At 31.7% G+C, this 9,586-nt stretch overlaps 1 non-coding gene across 1 annotated transcript; it reads left to right on the top strand.

The window, feature by feature from the left end:
* Window positions 1-2,224: 2,224 nt before the first annotated feature.
* On the top strand, window positions 2,225-2,307 carry TRNAL-UAA (transfer RNA leucine (anticodon UAA)). The gene has a single exon. It is a non-coding gene; the product is annotated as a tRNA-Leu (tRNA).
* The last annotated feature ends 7,279 nt before the right edge of the window (window positions 2,308-9,586 follow it).

Here is a 9,586-nt window from a genome sequence, read left to right as displayed (position 1 = left end):
AGCCCTTTGCTATACTTTTTCAACATATTTTCTTTTTGACTTAAGTCATCGATGACCTTTTAAAGTTGTCTGCATATTTCACTTATACACCTCAATTATTGCTATTACCTACTGAACACTTTTATCTATTCAAAACTTATTCTTATTAGACATTTTTTCATAATCAACAAAAATTGTAAAAATGTGTGTGATACACTCTCTATGACATGACAATATGATTAATGAAAAGAGCACAAATGGTAAGTGGTCCCCAGAAATTATTGAAAAATGATTTTTAAATTAAAAAAATAAAATTTATTATAAATACATGTTCAGTCTTTTTTTGTATATATAAAAACATTGAATATAATAATTACCCAACCCCACGGCACCCCACCTCCTTTCTTCTTCATCTTCTTCCCTGCAACATTTCTTTTCCTAAACCACAAAATTCAACTTCTTATCCGATTATTTACCGATTCAACTTTTAAAAAAAAATTCATACATAATATGTGAGAAAAAGATATAGAGCGATTCCTACAAGAATGATGAAGGTGCAAAATTTGTTGACGGCTAATCATTTCAAAATCGACGCAAAAGAGAAATCAAGAGGACTCAAATTAACTTTATCGAATTCTCTGATATTATTTTTTATAAGTTAAATGGGTTTACATTTTAATTTGAGTGGTGATGTTTGTTTGGAGGTGGCCAGAAATGGAGTTGGACGAGCGTCGGCTAAACTTTTTACTGTAATGCCCAATTTTTTTATTTTTCTTCTTTCTTTTTGCAGATCCAATTAGTTAATTTCTTTTTAAATATTTAGACACAAGGAGCAATTGGTTTTTAAAACCTAATTGAGGTGAAGAAGAAGACTAAACGCGGGGGAGAGAGAGAAAGGTGGGAGGATTTTTTTTTTGAATTAAAAAATTATTATTTTCAAAATATTAAAAAATTCTTTCTAGTTATTTACAATGGCAAGTGTCAATAGAAGAAGAAAAAGTTTTAATTTTTTCGAAAAAAATTAAAATAAAATACGATTTTAGCTATTTTCACGTGCTCAAAGGAAAGTGAAAACATTTTTTCTGCCATATCAACATTTTGTGTTTAATAGATACATGTTTTGAATAATTTTGGTGCTCAATAGTTACTAGGCTTAGTTGAGGTGTCCAAGTGAAATATGCGAACAACTTTAATGGGTCATAAATGACTTAAGCCTTTCTTTTTTCATCCAACTTTAGGGTGATATTTGCCCCCATGTCCTTTAAAAATGGTCATATTTACCCCTATTGTACTCTAAAAAGGGGTCCTACGGGCTACGATATTAAATCCACATTTTACCTTAATTTTTTTTATGTGATTTACGGGACATATTTTTTTTCAATTAAATATATTAGCCCATTCATTGAGAAAAAAATATTAGCCCATTTATTAAATAAGTTATTAGCCTATTTATTAAATAAGTTAGAAAATTAATTGAGAAAAAAAATCTATCTCGAAGGATTCATATAGAAAAATTAAGGTGAGACATGAGGATTTAACACAACAGGAATAAATATAGTAATATTTTTACAGTACAACAGTAAATATGATCCCAAAGTTAGATGAAGAGGATAGATATGTTGAGGACATGCCGATTTAATGTCGTAGAGGTAAATATGACCCTTTTGAGAGTACAAGGACAAACATAACATTTTTTTAGAGTACAAGGGCAAATATATTGACGACGTGTGAATTTAACAATGTAAGAGTAAATATGACCATTTTTAGAGTACAAGGGCACATATGACCTAAAGTTGGATGGAAAGGGCAAATATAACGTATTTGTGAGAGTAGACAAGGACAAATATGCTCTTTTTTCGAAATAAATATGAAAGTTTTGTATGTTATTGTATACTAGATGTATATTATTGTATATAACAAATTGAGTTTTGAGTTAAAGATTTGTAAGATAAATTTTGCGCTATATTTTTATAATATAAGTTAGGTAAATGTACTTTTCTGAAATTTCCCGATTTAAAAAAAGAAAAAAAGAGTAACATAATAAATCACACACAAAAAAATAGTATTCTAGAGATCAGGGATGTTCTTTAAATTTCTTTTTAGAAAAAGGTCTAATAAAAGAGTCTTCGATAGAATAATAGAACTTTCAAAAGGACAACTTTTTTATTTCTTTGACATGAAAAAGAAAATGTCTTAACTTGAAAAGATGTAACTATATAATAATGGTAGAAAGTATAAACATCAAGCTGGTTTGCCCGAGAGGTTAAGGGGGAAGACTTAAGATCTTCTGCACATAAGTGCGCATGGGTTCGAACCCCATAGCCAGCATTTTTATTTTTTACATTTTATCTTTCAAATTTTCATGGTTGTTACATCTTGTTTCCTAATGTATCGTATTGTATTGTATTGTATCGTATTGTTTTAATGAATATAGTGTTTGGATAGATTGTATCATCCTTCACCGTTACATAATGTCACACATTCAAATTATGAATGATAAAACTGACCAAAAAAGTATGGTACAAGGTAGAGCTAATATGAAAAGGTTGGGTAAATGATAAAATAGAATTATTATTAAATAATAAGTAACAAGAAAATTAGAAGAAAATATTAAGGTAACGACACGATCAGACCAAGTCGGTCGTTACACAAAATGGATCGTTTCGTCGTTACCTAACAATGGATTTAAACAACATGTTACAATGAAATTTAAGTAACAATCAAAACAAATGTTGTATTTAAAACTAACAATATAATACAATACAACGAGTAACGACCATCCAAACAAGGTGTAAATTGTAATGTCTCTGATTTCCAATTGTTTGCAACAAATTTTAAAGTGATAGAAAATAAACTACAATCACAAATAATATATGAAGAAACATGATTTTATTGATAAATAATGTGGGTACAAATCTGTTCCTCCCTTGTATCTACACTCTTTAGATTTATCCATGATTCGAGGGCCGTTAGTGGTGTATTTCCCTAACTAGGATGATTTGGATTTGACCTCTTTATGAATATTCCATGAATTTGTGAAATACTTGAGATGCCTTTTCAAGGGAATATAGTATCATTTATATAGGCATGAACTAGGGTTAAGGGTTAATGAATATAATATCATTTGTGTAGGCATGAACGAGGGTTAATGGTTAATGAATAAAGTATCATTTATATAGGCATGAACTAGGGTTAAGGGTTGAGTAGCCTCCAAGAATTAATTCTAATTGAAATTGAACACACCTTGTAGAGTCTCAACATGAATTGAACACGTCTTGTAGAGTCCCACAAAATTTCAATGTCTACAAATTCCCCATGCTTTAAGGCTTGTCGGAGTGTAGACTTGATGAAACTCAAAGACAGGGCTTGAAGTACTCATTCTTCCACCTTTTTCTTCCATCTTTGCAGCTTCAGATTTCCAGATTTGATTTATGAGAGAAGAGATGAAGGGCAGATTCCGTCCCACTGAGCGTGCCAATATGTTTGCAACAAATTTTAAAGTGACGGAAAATAAACTACAATCACAAATAAAATATGAATAAACACGATTTTATTGATAAATGGTGTGGTACAAATATGTTCCTCCCTTGATTCTACTCTCCTAAGATTTATCCATGATTCGAGGGCCGTTAGTGCCGTATTTCCTGAACTAGGATGATTTTGATTTAACCTCTTTATGAATATTTCATGAATTTGCAGAATATTCGAGATGTCTTTTCAAGGGAATATAATATCCTTTATACAACCATGAACTAGGGTTTAGGGTTGAGTAGCCTACAAGAATTCTAATTGAGATTGAACACACCTTATAGAGTCCCAACTCAAATTGAACACGTCTTGAAAAGTCACACAAAATTTCAATGTCTACACCAATCTTTGATTGATGACTGCAATTTACAGGTAAAGATGTTGTTTTTGGCTTAAACATTTTTTTTATGAAATTAGATCAATCGAAAAGTGCATATAGCATTTAATTTTACCAACAATTGTTGATATTGATTGAACACTCTTTGCTATGAATGATATTTGGAGCTAATTAGACTATAATTCCTCAAATAATAATTTCTTCACATTCTAATACTATGAAATGCCAGGATTAACTAATTGAGTTATCTTTATTTTGTATACAACTCATTTCCATCCCAACCATATTAATATATTTGTTTGGCAATAAATTATCTCTCTCCCCCCTCCCCCCTCTCTCTCTATACTAGGGTAGGGAGGCCTGTGCCCAATAGTAAAAATATTATGGTTGTAAAAATATTGTAATATTAATGAATCAAGGGTCAGGGCGTTTGTAGAAGATAGATAATATGATCTATTATATTATGTACTATTAGAAATATTTAGAATATGTACAATAGACATAACTATGATGTCGAGTTGAACACTGTGCACATACTAACTAATGTTATATAACCAAAAAAATATAGTACATGTTGCAGTTTTGGAATATAAGATTAGCATGTCATTGTCTATCATATTTAGAGGACACTGCAGTTTGCTTGTCCGTAGCTAATCTTGTTGATGCAAAAAACCAGAGCGTAGGGAGAGTCATTCATTATATTGTCCCTAGCATAAGCAAAAGTGACAAAATGGTGTGAGGGAGTTCCTGTAATTAGACAGTTTAAAGTATGTTAGAAAGTGCAAATATGGCAACAGATAGCAAAGCAATTTTAATATAGGGAGCAAATAGAAAGAAAAGCATGAAATCAGCATAAAACTGATAGATTTGCTGTTGAATCTGTGTGTGATTGGCCTAATAGTCTACGGTGAATGAGGTTAGGTAGTAGCTAAGCACGGGCCCAACATTTAATTTTTTCTTACAGTTCTATTAAGGAGGGGTCTGAACGATAATATGTACAACAAAAATTAAAAAGTCATTTATATTCTCACTTTATTTACAATAACACAAACATGAAGAAATGAAACCAAATACTTTTTTAATGCTCATACAAGTCCATTTAGATCGATCTAGAACTATCCTCGGCTTGAAATGACAAATAGGTGATGGAAAAAGATGAAAAGAACTACTACTACTCCTGCAAGGAAGTAACCTGCAATACTAAAAATTTGATTAGGAAAGGAAAAGTCAACATCACACAAATCTCCGTTAGGAACATGCAGGTAGAAAATTTTCATAATAAACTAAGCAAAAACCAGATAATTACTCAAGAATTGGGTCCCAAATTGACAAGAGGTCTACGTCCTATAGAGACGAAAATCTAGGGAAAAAGGGGTGAGAAAAATAAGAAAATTAAAATCTGAAAAATCAAAACAAAAGAGTGAGAAGATAAAATTGAGAATTTTCAATTTTGTACAACTAACAAAGCTTATGAAAATATGTAATGCAACCAGAGGAACCAAATCAAATGTGTGATAGGCATATCAGAGTAGCAACAACTCCTGCTAATAGCTATAGTCAAACTTGTTTATTTGGTAAATGAAAAATACAACAACAAAGGGTGGATTCCATCACCTGCTATTCAATTGATCTGAGAGATTTCTCAGGTGACAATATTCCACCCCTCAATTACTTCTCCCCTGCAAAGCTAGCTTATCTAAACCCTAAAATCGATCGATCGGAATATCTAGAATGGCTTGGAATTTCCCCACAACAATCACTTGCATTGATTCTGTAGAACCATTTCTTGGAGGATTAAACCAAACTGGATGAGAGTCTTCTGATTCACACACAAATCTTGTATTTTTGTATGGGTCCACTAAACCATTTGTTCTTGAATTTTTTAAATTTAACATTCACGCACCTGGATCTTCGCAATGACCATCTCAACGCTGCTTGCAGACACAAACTTATAACATAACTTCTACTGAGAAATAGTTGAAAGATGAAAAGATTAAAAAAAATATTCTTTCTGAACATTCAAAATGATATCTACTCTGCAGCCTCGAATGTCCTGCAATGATCCTATATCAAAAGCCACGTTTACTATTAGAAAACGAAAGAACATTTACTCAAAATGGCCGAGAGTCATATTCATTACTATTAAGTTTTTAAAAATCTACCAAGATAAACTGTATGATTGATATCGAATTCCCTAATAAGTCAAACGTTGAGGCTTTCGTTTCTTCATGTGTTGTGCACTGGGAGGAAAGCATTTACGTAGACTGACTTTTTAAAACTTTATATAGGAGAAATGCCAAATCATAAATTACCATATTCATTTTTTTGGTAAGATCATAAACTACTATATTCATGTGCCCTTAACCTTTTGTTTTGGGAAGTTTTTAGTCAAACTCATTGTCAACCAAAGTAGGATCCTATTCTTAAATAAACTATAAAATTTGAAATAGCAGCTAATGAAATATCATGACAATTTGATATCACAATTTAAATAACTGGAAAAAGTTACTTTTGATAGAGAAACTGAAATAAAGTTCCCTATGATTTATCAAGGAACTGAAAAGTTCATTCTTACCTCAATTATAAACCGGATTCTTATCTCGCTTAGTATGAGTGGTCCACAAAACACTATCAAGTAGATCATTTAAATACACTATGAAGCAGACCATGCACTTGAGTGACAACAGAAAGGGAAAAGGACTGTGCGAGAAATTGAATTTAGTTTTATTTATCATGTCTTAATGCTAATTCAAATACCAAAAAAATGTCAAAACAGAGTTAGAACACTATGAATGAAGAAATGATTTACTTGATCCATTGTTAGCCTTCTCTTGGTCTCAACACAGCCTAGTAACTTAAGACGGCCAGCTTGCAGCATCTGCTTACATGATCCTTACAGGATGCCTCCTTGAAAAAATGAAAAATGAAAAAAAAACATATTAAATGACAAATGACGACTCCTTTACATACTTTCTTTATCTACCAAAAAGCACAAAAAGAGGAACTTGAGACTCCCTCGGCAGTTGAGAAGCTCTCAGCTCCCCTGCCTTTTAAACTATTCAAATACACTATCAAGCAGACCATTCAGTTTAAACTATTATATCATAACAACATTCTTCTGCTCAATGAACAATTCGTCTAAATATGATGGCTATTAAAATGTCATCATTAGATTTTGTATTACTAAAAAGAATATAACATATTATTATCCCTTGTTTCATGAAGATTGCTTCCTGGGTTGTAAGCCCAAAGAGTCGTTAAAGTCGATTTATGATAAAAATCATTCTTCAATCTGTTAAAAATTTTCAAAATCAAAAGAACCCAACTAAGCTTCAATCAGGAACAAAATTAGAGGCAACTACATAAATCATCCATAACCATTCTGTTTTTGGCCCAATATTGCTTTGCTTTAAAATATTTTTTATTTTATTGCAAGCCAAAACTCTTTGTCAAAGAGCCAAAATGGATGCATGTCATTTAAATCTTCAGTGGATCTCAAAATCTTTTAAAAAAAATCAGCTGGCAAACCTGAATGTTTAAATGGCACAACCCGCTAGCAAAAATTATTGAACCACATCCAAATAACACTTAAAAAATGTAAGATAGGTGTCAATTTTATAAATTTACTAAGGTTTGCAGTTTTTCATTTGGTGCACAACAATAATTATCAACCTAAATGTTATTATCAACATAGACTGACCAAACAAACACAATTTAACTGATGTAATGTTTGAACCCAAAGAAACAACCTTCAAGGTACAACGAAGAGTTTTTGAGGCAGAACTGGTAGAAAAATATGTCAGCAAAAGAGCAAGAGATAAAGCACGGAAGCAACAAAGAGTAATATACATTAAAAATAAGAGAACACACGACTACTTAATAATACTACTAAACTAAGGAATAGAGAGGAAACATATATATTTGTTGTCATTCTCCTAAATTAGCAAAACAGAATGTCATGAACAATTATGAGAATCCTCAATTACAATCTAAAAATATGAGTATTAGATAACTTTAAGCTCAAGATTACACACTAAGAAGGGAAAGAGGCAATTGAGAAAACTTGCCCAACGAAAAGATTCTGAATAGTCATATCTCATATGTAGGTTGTCAGTTCATTTGAGAATCCTTATTCTAGTATCACCCTTCTTAAAAGAAATTTAAGGGACCATATTCCCATCATCTTTTTGAACAAAAGTAAGCAATTTCTTGTATTTTTGGATTAAAAAAAAATGTAGATAAATCACTAACTTTTATATGAAGAACATAGCAATACGCATAACTGAAAAAGTCACATTAGTTGAAAATCGAGAAAAAGGATCAACCTTTCTTACAAGGCTACTGTAGTTCTCCCAACTATTGCACTAAGAAAAGTGAATTTTGCACCTCACAGGCCAGTCATGTGCAGTCTGTTAGTGGATGGTCATGAGGACTATGCTACCATTTCTAGAAACACATTTCACTGTTAAAAGCACTTGATAATGAAGATTAGATATAAGTTCTAAAATCAGGAACAACTGCTAACATGCATATAAAACTTCTAGTAGACATATTGTTATCAAAGGAATTATATCTCTCTAATTTATCATGATGATGCATCTTCCAGTGATTGCAAAATATATAGAAATATAGTGAAAAATGTACGAAGAAAGAAACATAACAAAATATTGTTAGTGCTATCAGGCATATTATCGAATACCTTGAATGCGCAAAGTGCCATAGCATAGAGAAGTAGTGAAATATGAAATTCATTTGCCAAAACTTCTTCAAATATTAACCCCTGCAAAAGAAGTAGATTATGAACAATATAAAGGCATGCAAAAAGTCTTCTAAAAACAGAGAAATTCAAGCCAGAGAAGAAGAAAGCACATGAAAATTTTAACATTCAATCAGGAAAAAAGTGTGTTCAGATGGATGAACAATGCAAACCTAGGGAAATTACCTTCGAATGAGGAAGAGGTGGACTAATTCATTGTAGAAATTATAGAGAAATTTATCAGTTTCTGGAACGATAAAAAGATGGTAATTGAAGGCCAAACACATGTTATACATAGTGCAGATAGAGTAATTTTTCCCTTGATTGTCCTCCCAAACACCCATTTCTAAATAGGGGCCCAACATCTGATGATCATGACCCTTAAAAATATGGGATGGTAAGAACAAAAATAGCAAGGACTAAAGCCAAACAATACAATAGTTTTCCTCTATGGAAGTGGAAAAGTCGGAAAAAAATGTAAGAGCAATGTTCAGAGATGTGTACATGAAAACGAAGAAAGAAAGCACTTGTTGGGCCTCTAAGCTTGATTGGATCCTTGCCAGCCTCCTTCTTTAACCAGAGCTTGTAATAATCACATTAAAATCTAAAGCATATCCAACAAAATCAGATGGTGATAACGCCTACAAAAATACATGAAAGTTCGAAACAAATCATACATAAACATAAGCTCATAAAGCCAAAATATCATACATGCATTTGGAAAGCTGTAATAATACATGAAGAAAGAGCAAAAGGCATATACATACAAATACTACAATTAAATATGCAAATCTTATATATTGAATTAAAACAAAAAGTAGAGCACAAATAAAAAATAATTTCACAAGTAGGCGTAGATTCTACACCATTGATCTCTAGTAGAAGTAGAATCAACGATTTAGATGGTCAGCGAGAGAAAACTAAGTAAAACTTACCAACGAAGAGACCCCAAATATCATTTGAGATTTTTTGCGGTAGTACCACAA

The sequence above is a fragment of the Solanum verrucosum genome, unplaced genomic scaffold (genome assembly GCF_900185275.1).
Source record: "Solanum verrucosum unplaced genomic scaffold, falcon-dt-bn FXZP01000122.1, whole genome shotgun sequence".
NCBI lineage: Eukaryota > Viridiplantae > Streptophyta > Magnoliopsida > Solanales > Solanaceae > Solanum > Solanum verrucosum.
The sequence above is the reverse complement of the archived record's forward strand: the minus strand, read 5'-3'. Positions and strand labels throughout refer to the sequence as shown.